This window comes from Calidris pugnax, unplaced genomic scaffold (genome assembly GCF_001431845.1).
Source record: "Calidris pugnax isolate Ruff unplaced genomic scaffold, ASM143184v1 scaffold1, whole genome shotgun sequence".
In the NCBI taxonomy this organism is placed as follows: Eukaryota; Metazoa; Chordata; class Aves; order Charadriiformes; family Scolopacidae; genus Calidris; species Calidris pugnax.
Window position 1 is genome coordinate 8,896,344 of NW_015090800.1, and position 10,069 is coordinate 8,906,412.

Here is a 10,069-nt window from a genome sequence, read left to right on the forward strand (position 1 = left end):
CTCCTGCGTGTTACACAGCATTAGGGAGCAGTTTCAGAACACAGAGGGATTCCAAGATGTTCAACTCATCATCTTTGATGAATCTGTGCAATTGAAGCTTAATCCCTGCCCCACTTGGAAAATGTTCCCCAGTGGGTCAAGCTTCCTGATGAGTCATGCAATTTAGGAGAAATATAATCTGGCTATTAGGGGCTTTGTTGTTTGTTTTTATGAAAAGCCAAACTTGGAAACATTTGAAAGAAATTAGAAATATTGAAACAAATGTTACATTTTTAAAATACTTTGAAGTTTGTGAAATTACAAATATTGAAGCAAGTATTACATAAGCATAGTGCTTCTTATAATTATGTTTATATTAAATATGGGAATTTCTTTTTCTCCACCTGTGAAAATCATCACATCATACCCCTAAACACTCATGTATCACATAGCCCTAATCAGACACACTTTAGATGTACATATTAAACACACGTTCCTTAGTAACAACAAGGGAGGAATGGATAATTTTGAATCCATCCGAAGATGATAACACAAAGCAAGACAACGTATTCATCCACCACATTTCCACTGTCCACACCGACACCTCTCACCACTAAACGCCTTCGTCTACATCTCTGGATATTCAAAAAGAGCCCACATCTCTCCACCAAGAGCTCTTACATACAGTCAGCCAAAAACTTCAATATTATTTATCTCTGCAATGCATCTATAGCCTAGATGATGCTATAGGGCAGCCAGTGCCAACAAGTTAAGGTATATGCCACCAGCAATGAGCTAATGGCAGCCTGAGAGATTAGCATCCTACATCTTCTCGTATCTCATGCTTAGCCACCAAGGTACACGGGAGGAGCAAGGATGTGTTAAGTTAGTATGCCTCAAAACTAAGTACAATTAGACACCTCTGTTCTCTCTGACTATGTGGCTGTTTATGACAACAGGGATTGGCATTAGGTAGTCTGTAGGCCTGGTGAGCTGGAAAACTTTCTAGGTAGAATTTGAAGGCATAACCCCTCAAAAAAGGGTAGATGGACCAGATGGCAAAACAGAAGTTTCCCATTATGAACTGTAAATTTTGAAGCTAGCTAAGCTTTCAAACAGCTGTTAAATGGAAGGTGTTTCTGGCGGTTCCATTCAGAGCTGCATTTGAAGGGAAATCCAGGATGAAAGGTTCAGGACCTCATTAACAACCTTTTTTCTAGCTTAAGTGGTTCAAACCACTAAGCTTCCTCAAAAATGCAGTATGGAAAGTATCGGGGAAATACCAGGCTCAGTCCCAGAATACAGACAGGCTGAGCCCTACACCAGTTTATTTTGCCCAGAATGCAGTAATTAGTGACCGTTAGTTTCTCAGAACCAGCTAGTATCCTTTCCCCCTCAATCCCTTACCTACCTTTATGCTGAGCCATTTCAGTAAGGTAGTTGGATCACACAGAATGATATGGGGTTGGAAGGGACCTCTGGAGATCATCTAGTCCAACCCCCCTGCCAAAGCAGGTCCACCTACAGCAGGTTACACAGGAGATGCTGAGACATCCAGAAGAACAACTTCGTGCCCTATGGCAGCCTGAGGTTACCATAGCTCTTTAAGAATGAATGCTCCCGTTTGCTCAATGCACAAATAATTTGGAGGCAAAACTTGGGTAGGTGCTCTAAACAAGATCAAATTCTAGTACTTGTGCATAGCTGTCCTCTGCCTCTCCCCCAGCTCTCAGGGTCTCTCTGAAAGTTGCAGTTTCAATCTCTTCTGTTCTCCTTGCTCTTAAAGCTAGAACTGAGGATCCATTCCCACTTTGTCACACAGACTCCACCTGCCATTTTAAGTAAGTCACTTCATCTTCTTTTGTTTCTTAAAGAGAATTTACAAAGAATCAGGTAGATACTATCACTTACAGGTTACAGCCTTACAGGTGGAAAAGCCGAGACAAATTATAATGGAAAAGTATTAGACTTTTGTGCTCTGTGTTAAAAAACAAACAGCTCCTTCATTGACGCTACACTGTCTCCTACTCCATTAGCAGGTCTACTCTGCAGACAATTCTAGTGAAACTTAAGGTGGAAAACCCCACTTTCCTTCCTGACCACAATCACCCCAAGTGTTACCTTCAGAGAAAGATTCAGGCTCAGTCTGGGCAGGGATAGCTATGCAGGACCAAGGACAGCCTTTGGCATGTGGCAGCCAGTCCACATTACACAAGGCGGTACCGATGTGAGGTCCACATGCATCTGAATCTTCATCAACAAAATCCTCCATGAATTCACTTATAGGCAAAATGCAAAAGACAGGTTTCCAGAGAGGCGTGGAAAAAAAAAAAAGCCTTTATGAACCTTTATGACATCCCTTCATTTTATATTCCTGGGCATTCATACAGAGCATGCACCGAGGCTCTCAAGCACACAGCCCACCCTGGTACACTTTCCTCAGCCCACACAAGGTCCTATAGGAGTCTTCTATAGATTCTGTACACACTTACATACACATCTTCTCTTAATGTACTCTTACACATTTTTCACATACACCCAGGCCCACACAGCTTTTCTCTGTTAAGAGCAACAAATGGTCAAATCATTCAAAAACCACAAGGTGGAGGTTGAGGGGAAGCTCAAATACCAGAGGCGTGCAGGTGAACGGTATAATGTGGTTAATACATCACTCCCACATACAAAAACTTAAAAACAAAACCACCAATTTGTAGACACACAAAAAGTACCTCCAACTTTATATATCCATTTTATTCTAAGACAAAGTTCCTCATTGTCCATTCTGTAACTGGAAGAGGTTGCCACAAAGCTGTGAGCCTCCCTCGTTTGATTATTTTCTTCCTCTCCTTTTCCCCTCCCTCTTTTCCTTAATATCTGGAAAATCCTTTGGCTGAAAGTCAGTGTTATGTGCCCAGGCTGTGCTGGAGTTACTGATAAAGAAGCAAGAATAGCACAGAATACTGCCACACAAATTCATCACCTTCCCAACATCTTGACCAAGTTGCCAAAAAAAAACCCAAACCTGTAAAAAAACTGGTCAAACTTCAAGCAAATAATTTAGTCAGGCCCATGACTGACCCAGGTGAGAAGAGCTGACTGACTGCCTACCTGTTCATTTATTCCAAAGGACTAGCCAGAACAAAAGTGGTTTTCCACCCCACCAAAGTTACATGGCATCTAATTTGGCATTTATTACCCAATGAAATTCTCCATCTGTGACAGTCCCAGGGCAATCTGAGTCCGCTGCTCTGTGCCTCTGCTGCACAACTTTATTAGAGGCTCCAGCTTCCAAATCACTGGTGCATTTATCTCCTTCTGAGGATGTACGTAATTCCATTGCAGCTCACATGTAGCTTTACCCAGAGTTATTATTCACAACATGTCTGTTGTAAAGTACTGCTAACCTCAGATACAAAAAGGAGCTCTAAATTCAAAGCCATGTCTAAGACATGCTCTAAATTCAAAGACAGTCCTTTTACTTTATGTGACCTAGAGACATGGACGGCCAGACTTGCAGCTGCATCTCAAAGTCAGGAGGGAACTTTAAATGTCAGGCTGTTTTCCCCATGGTATTATTCTTGTTTCTGAACTATCCAGGCCTTTTTCTGTATTTTGCTCCAACACAGAACTTCCACATCAAAGCTTTATAAATTAAAGAGCTTTATGAAGGCCCCTTTAGGTACTGAAAATGTCCAGTGACATGCTTTGGGAGAAAATGATAAAATGGCAATGGATGTTTTGGGTGACAAAGTAAATTGAGTCACTGTTATGCAAGTGGGCGGTAACAACTCTATACAGTATGTACTCTAAACTCTGAACAAAGACAGTTGTAAGCAGATCTTAAGAGATTAGGCTGGAGAGTGAGAATTATTTTCTTGACATTTGGTAGAAGATAAAAATTTGTCCATCATTTTTGTGCAGAACGACCTCACTCATTTATAGAAATAGGATGTATTATGATTCAATGAAACTTAAGAAATCAACACATGCAAGAGATCAAAGGCTTGTGTTGGGTGTTTTCATTTTTACAAATGTCATTCAGCTTTAATTATTTATAATGCTTCACAGTACACTAGTAAATGCTGTCATATTTCATAAAATAATTAAGTCTTAGTAATAGGAGACACCTCCACTATTCTGTCTCTATTTAATATTTACTGAGAAGTGATGTGCCTTTCATGATCATTATCATGTCTGTAAATAAGTGAAGCAAAATGAGGATGTTTCCTACCCTTAAATTTCTATTTTGGTCTGAGGCCCCATCTGTAGTCCCAGGTACTTACATGCTCATCAGCAGTGATGAGGCTTGTGTAATCAGGGATTTCCCAGGATTTCTCTGCCATAACTTCTCCCCCCATCAAATGCAGTAACAAAAGCTACTCTAACTCCAGCTACTTTTTGCCACAACAAAGATGCAGTTATTGTTGATGGTGCAGGAAAAGAGGACAGCTCAACTCTTGGTTTCTGCTTGCAGAGGAAGGGTTGGGAAAGCTCACAAGGCACATCCCAAACAGATTCATTTAACAAGTCAGAGAGAAACATCAGCCAAGGAAACTAAAAGCACCTACTTTAGACCTTGACATTTCTGAGTAGAACTGGAGGGCCAACGGACTCGGCAAGTTAAGAAAACCAGTGCCTCCAGCCACTTCCATTACTAAAAGTGAAACTCAAGAGTTCCCTGCTCAGGCAAACCACCTTAGCCAGAGACACAGCATGATAACCAAGCCACCAGCCTGCCACCTGTGAGTAGCACAGGACTCCGAGACAATGTGTTACGGCCCCGCTTTTGGAAATCCCTGAGCTGTGCACAAGCAAGAATCCTAAAGGCTGCCACCCACTGCATCAGGCAGGATTTCTCCACTTGGTCAAAATGAAATTACATTTCTCTAGATAAACTATTCCCTAGCGAGAAGTCTTTGCCAAACGCCACTTGAGCTCTCACAAGAGGGCCATTAAAACTTACAACTTTATTTTTCTTTTCAGTGTCACTAATCAAGATTCCCTGGATTTTTAAATAATAATTAATAAGAAATTAAAACCCATTTGCATTATTGAACGTTTTGGTTGGTTTGCTTTTTGGCTTGTGTTGGTTATTTTGGGTGGTTTTTTTTAGTTTTGTGCATTTCTTTTATTTTTTTTTTTTGAGGGGGGATGTTTGTTTGCTTTTTACTATTTCTTTAAACTGAAATAATTAAATGATAAGACTGCATTACAGATAAGTTTTTAGAGCTGCAAACATCTGCAGCAAACCTGCTGGATAAAGTTTTATTTCCAAGGTTTCCTCTAGCCATAGCTTTTTACTGTGGAAATATTCTTACTGAGTTTCTTTTTGGTATAATTCAAATTTCTCTTTATTTCAAGAATTACTTTGGGAAAGCTACTTTAATCTCTACTTTAGCTAAAAGACACCATGTGGTTCCTCACTGAACTTTGCAGGGACAAAATAATAAAAATTTAAAGGAAAGGAAAGAAAATTTACCCACTAGCTTTGTGTTACAATGTCTGGTAAATATTCTGTCCAGTCTAGAAACAGAGGGCGTAAATACTACTCCAATAATCAATCTTTGGAGAGCATTTGTCTCTGGGAGGGGCACATATTTAATTCTTTTTTTTTTTTTTCCATTTGCCAATTTCTTCACAGTGGGGTGGGAAACCAAACTTATGGTTTTATCAGTTTATGAAAAAAAAAAATTCCTTTTGTGAGCCCCTATTTCAGATTTTAAGCAGAAAAGCCAAAACATCTTTAAAGGTACTTAATTCCATCTTTTTAGGGTTAAAAAAAATTATTCCTAAAAATTACCGCTTAGCTGTTGGCATTCTGGTGTTAGCATCCAACTATTAAGTCATTTGTGCTCATTTAAGCGCATGAGGCTGAAAAGGGAAATCATTTCTCTGAGCTTCCATTCAGTTCTGCAAGACACCCCTCACCAAGGGATCAACCCTTCTAATCACAGAGCATCTTTCCCCCCTGCATCACAGCCCTGGGTCGCCAGTGAGACCAGCGGTACCCACCTCCTGAGCCCCCACGGCAGCAGCAGCCCCCGTTACATCAAGCAGGGCAGGCACCTCGTGGGCAAATTAAGATCCACTCATGGGATGTGTGTTGGCAGCACGTACACACGCACAGAAACAGACACACTTTAAACCCATTAGCTCACGCACGAGCTCAGATAAGTGGCATCTCCCCACTGTGTATGTATACGTAATTACAGCATATTACTAGAAAGAAAACAGCATGCAAACATCTACTCTTAACGGAATGACGAGCTTCTGGTGCAGACAACGAGCTTCATGGATGTCAGGTGAGGTGGGTACAGCTGGGAGCACAGGAAGGTCAAGGGACCTTTCGAGCTGAGGCACACCTGTATTAATTAAAACAAGTTTTTCCCCCCTACCTTTCAATATGGGGGACAAACGGGTCTACGTTGGTATTTACTACACAAAATCATTACATATTTAATACCACAGCTTCTGTATTATAAGCCACTGACTGCATCAGTACAAAACATTGTTTTCTGAACTACTTTACTCCTGGGTTTGGTACAATTCTAGAGAAACCAAAAAGTTATTTGTATGCAACAACTATGTCATTAGCTAAATAGTTCTGCATTATAATGAAATCGGTTGCTGGTTTGCAACTAAAAAAAAAAAAGGGGGGGAGAAAAAGATATTTTAAGCCAGACTCAAGTAAATCATAGTTTCATAATAGGGAGTAAATTAGTACAGGTAATATTTCTCTTCTTCCTTTTTTGCCTTGTGACAATACCTTGACCTCTCTTTCAGCCACGCATTTCATTCTTTCAATTGCTGCCAACAATTTTTTTTACATGCATTTTTATGAATCTTTATTATTTTAAGCTATTTCAGGATTTTCCTACATGTACAAATACAGATATATGAGTATGTCAAGGTAATGCACCTGCATAGAGAATCCTAAATGAGCTGCTTGAAAGTCCATATGATGCCTTGAATAATTTCTATTGTGCTAGTGGATAAGGAGTCCAAGTGCCAACATAAATAGATTTTCCTGTATATAATATAGTCATTTACAAATGTATTTCAGCACCATAATTTACTGAGAGAAATGGTAGCAATTTAAGGAGCTTGGAGGGGGGGGGATGCGGAGAGCTCAGTGGAAGTCCTTTGTGGAAGTTTAATACTCTCCTATCTACTCTGATTGTTCTCATTACAGATAAATGAGGGAGTGTGCATTATCTGTAGGAAACCAGTTCCAAAAGGAGAAAAGATGGGGAAATACAAGGACGCAAAGAAAATGTACTTCCTCACACATATCCTAAGTCGAGTAGAATGAATAATACGCATCAAGAGATGCTTAGGAAAGAGCTTTTATGTCTAAAGGTTCGAGACTCATTGTACATTTGCATAGATAGAGGAAAGGAGAGGCAGGAGGAAGAAGAGAAATAAACCAAACTTCTCCTCCTGTGAACATTTATTATTAAACCCTCACAAACACACACCACGCAGAAAGCTTCGAGAATACCCATGCCTTTAAAACATGTCTAATTGATCTAGAGAACAAGGACATGATAAACAGATTTTAACATCCCTGCCCCAAATGAGAAGATGCCAAAACTAAAGCAATAAAAGTGAAAGCGTATAGCCTGAGTAGAAGCACCTCCAAGATCTATTGCAAGCCCCATGCCTTCTGTGCCAAAACGCATTAGCAAACCTGTCTCGTTAGCTGTTACTTCAACAGACAACCTACAGAATCTGCCTTTACCTGCAATAGCCAAAACTAAAGCAATAAAAGTGAAAGCATATAGCCTGAGTAGAAGCACCTCCAAGATCTATTGCAAGCCCCATGCCTTCTGTGCCAAAACGCATTAGCAAACCTGTCTCGTTAGCTGTTACTTCAACAGACAACCTACAGAATCTGCCTTTACCTGCAATAGGCAACTCACCCCCGAACGCCATACGCTAGGAAAACTGTCAGAGCAGAGACCCAAAAAGAACCAAGAGAAGACAGATGTAACGTTCTTTCAGTGTCCAGTAAGTTTTCCTATTCAGACCACTCCCCTTATTGAGTCCAGTATGAATCACCCCAAACTTCATACTCACCGGTGAGACCATCAGCCCTTATGGGGAAGCCTCACTGCATACGTGAAGCCTTACATAAAACTTCAGCTATGAAGAGTGTTTAATTGCAGCAGTTTTAAGCCCTACCACATGCAGAGACTCAAACCATTACTAACTTATCTCAGATGTAAATTCACAGCACACTAATAAAAGTATCTCTATGTCAGAGGAGATGCTTCAGCTAATTTACCTGGGGCTAGAGGCACTCCTTCCTTGCAGAGAGAAAATAAATAGCAGCTCTGTGTTTTCTGCCCTCCCAGTTAAGCAGGCTCATCCCTAAGCACGCTAGAGTACTAGTTACTGCTGGTGTGCTGCACCTGCTGGGGCTTTGCAGCCAGAAAGCAGCCAAGATTATAGGCAACTCACCCCTAAACGCCATACACTAGGAAAACTGTCAGAGCAGAGACCCAAAAAGAACCAAGAGAAGACAGATGTAACGCTCTTTTAGTGTCCAGTAAGTTTTCCTTTTCACACTACTCACCTTATTGAGTCCAGTATGAACCACCCCAAACTTCATACTCACCAGTGAGACCATCAGCCCTAATGGGGAAGCCTCTCTGCATATGTGAAGTCTTACATAAAACTTCAGCTATGAAGAGTGTTTAATTGCATCAGTTTCAAGCCCTACCACATGCAGAGACTCAAACCATTACTAACTTATCTCAGATGTAAATTCACAGCATACTAATAAAAGTATCTCTATGTCAGAGGAGATGCTTCAGCTAATTTACCTGGGGCTAGAGGCACTCCTTCCTTGCAGAGAGAAAATAAATAGCAGCTCTGTGTTTTCTGCCCTCCCAGTTAAGCAGGCTCATCCCTAAGCACGCTAGAGTACTAGTTACTGCTGGTGTGCTGCACCTGCTGGGGCTTTGCAGCCAGAAAGCAGCCAAGATTAGGTAAGAGTCAAGAACTTTTTGGCATGAAGCTTCTCAGACAGCCCTCACTTTTCAGCAGCTGCTGACCATTAACAAATTTCAGGTGGTAAGAGCAAAGCAGACGAGCCCCACCAACAGCCCCTTTCATACAGGTGTATTTACAGAAGGAAGGAACCCATTTATTTGATATTGGAGATAGAGGATAAATGCACGGCCACAAAAATACATAACCCTGGTTATGAAAGTAGCACCCTGCTCTGGCAACAGAAGGTCATGTAGCACCTCGGCCAGGCATGAGGGTGCTGAGCACAGCAGCCCATCGCTCTTACAACCGCTGGGGCTTACGCAAGGGCTGCCGGCACAGGTGGGGAGTGGGCGGGGAGGGGAGACCCACACACCGAGACACTTCCCACAGAGAACCCCCCCTCGGCAGCAGCGATGCCACCAGAAAGGTTTTTCCGATCTCTTTTGCCAGCGTTTGGAGGCGCCGGGAACACGGGCGGGTGTGTTTTTATTGAAAAGGGCAAAGAGCAAAGACAGACCTATTCCCCTGGCAGCCGGGTAAGATCCCTGACTCTGAGAAACTCTGAAGTTCAACCACGTACACCGTCCCCTTCCCCATCTCCCCCGGCGCTGCCGCGCCAGAGGAGCAAGGCAAATCTGACCAGCAGGAGCAAGGTACCGGCTTAACGGAATGCCGATCCCAAGGGGGGCTCTTATAGCTTTCGGGATGAAGAAAAAGCCCCCACAGGCTCCAGGATGCTGCCCTCACGCCGCTGCCCGGCCGCACCGCCCGCCTGCCGCCTCCCCGTGCCCGGGAGGTACCGCCACCACCGGGAGGGACACCGAGGACGCCCGGAGCCGTCCCCCCCCGCCTGGCACCCACCTGTAGGACACCTGCTTCCTGAAGGTGAGGCTCCGCAGCTTCTCCTCCAGCGACTCCTCCGCCGCTGACAGCCCCGGCTCCTCCGGGACCCCGGCGGCACCGGCCGCCTCCCCGCCACCCTCGGCCCCCCGACAGCCGCCACCACCCGCCGCCCCCGTCTCCTCCCCGCCGGCTGCGGCGGGGGGGGTCATTGCGGTGGGGGAGCGGGGGCAAGAAGGAGGGAGAGGATGAT

At 43.1% G+C, this 10,069-nt stretch overlaps 1 protein-coding gene across 1 annotated transcript in view; it reads right to left on the bottom strand.

The window, feature by feature from the left end:
* Positions 1-9,954, bottom strand: part of DGKI (diacylglycerol kinase, iota) — a 228,070-nt gene extending 218,116 nt beyond the window's left edge. Inside the window, exon 1 of the mRNA XM_014937447.1 lies at positions 9,838-9,954. The gene's annotated coding sequence lies outside the window, so the exon portion shown is untranslated. The remainder of the gene's footprint in view (positions 1-9,837) is intronic.
* Between the last annotated feature and the right edge of the window lie 115 nt (positions 9,955-10,069).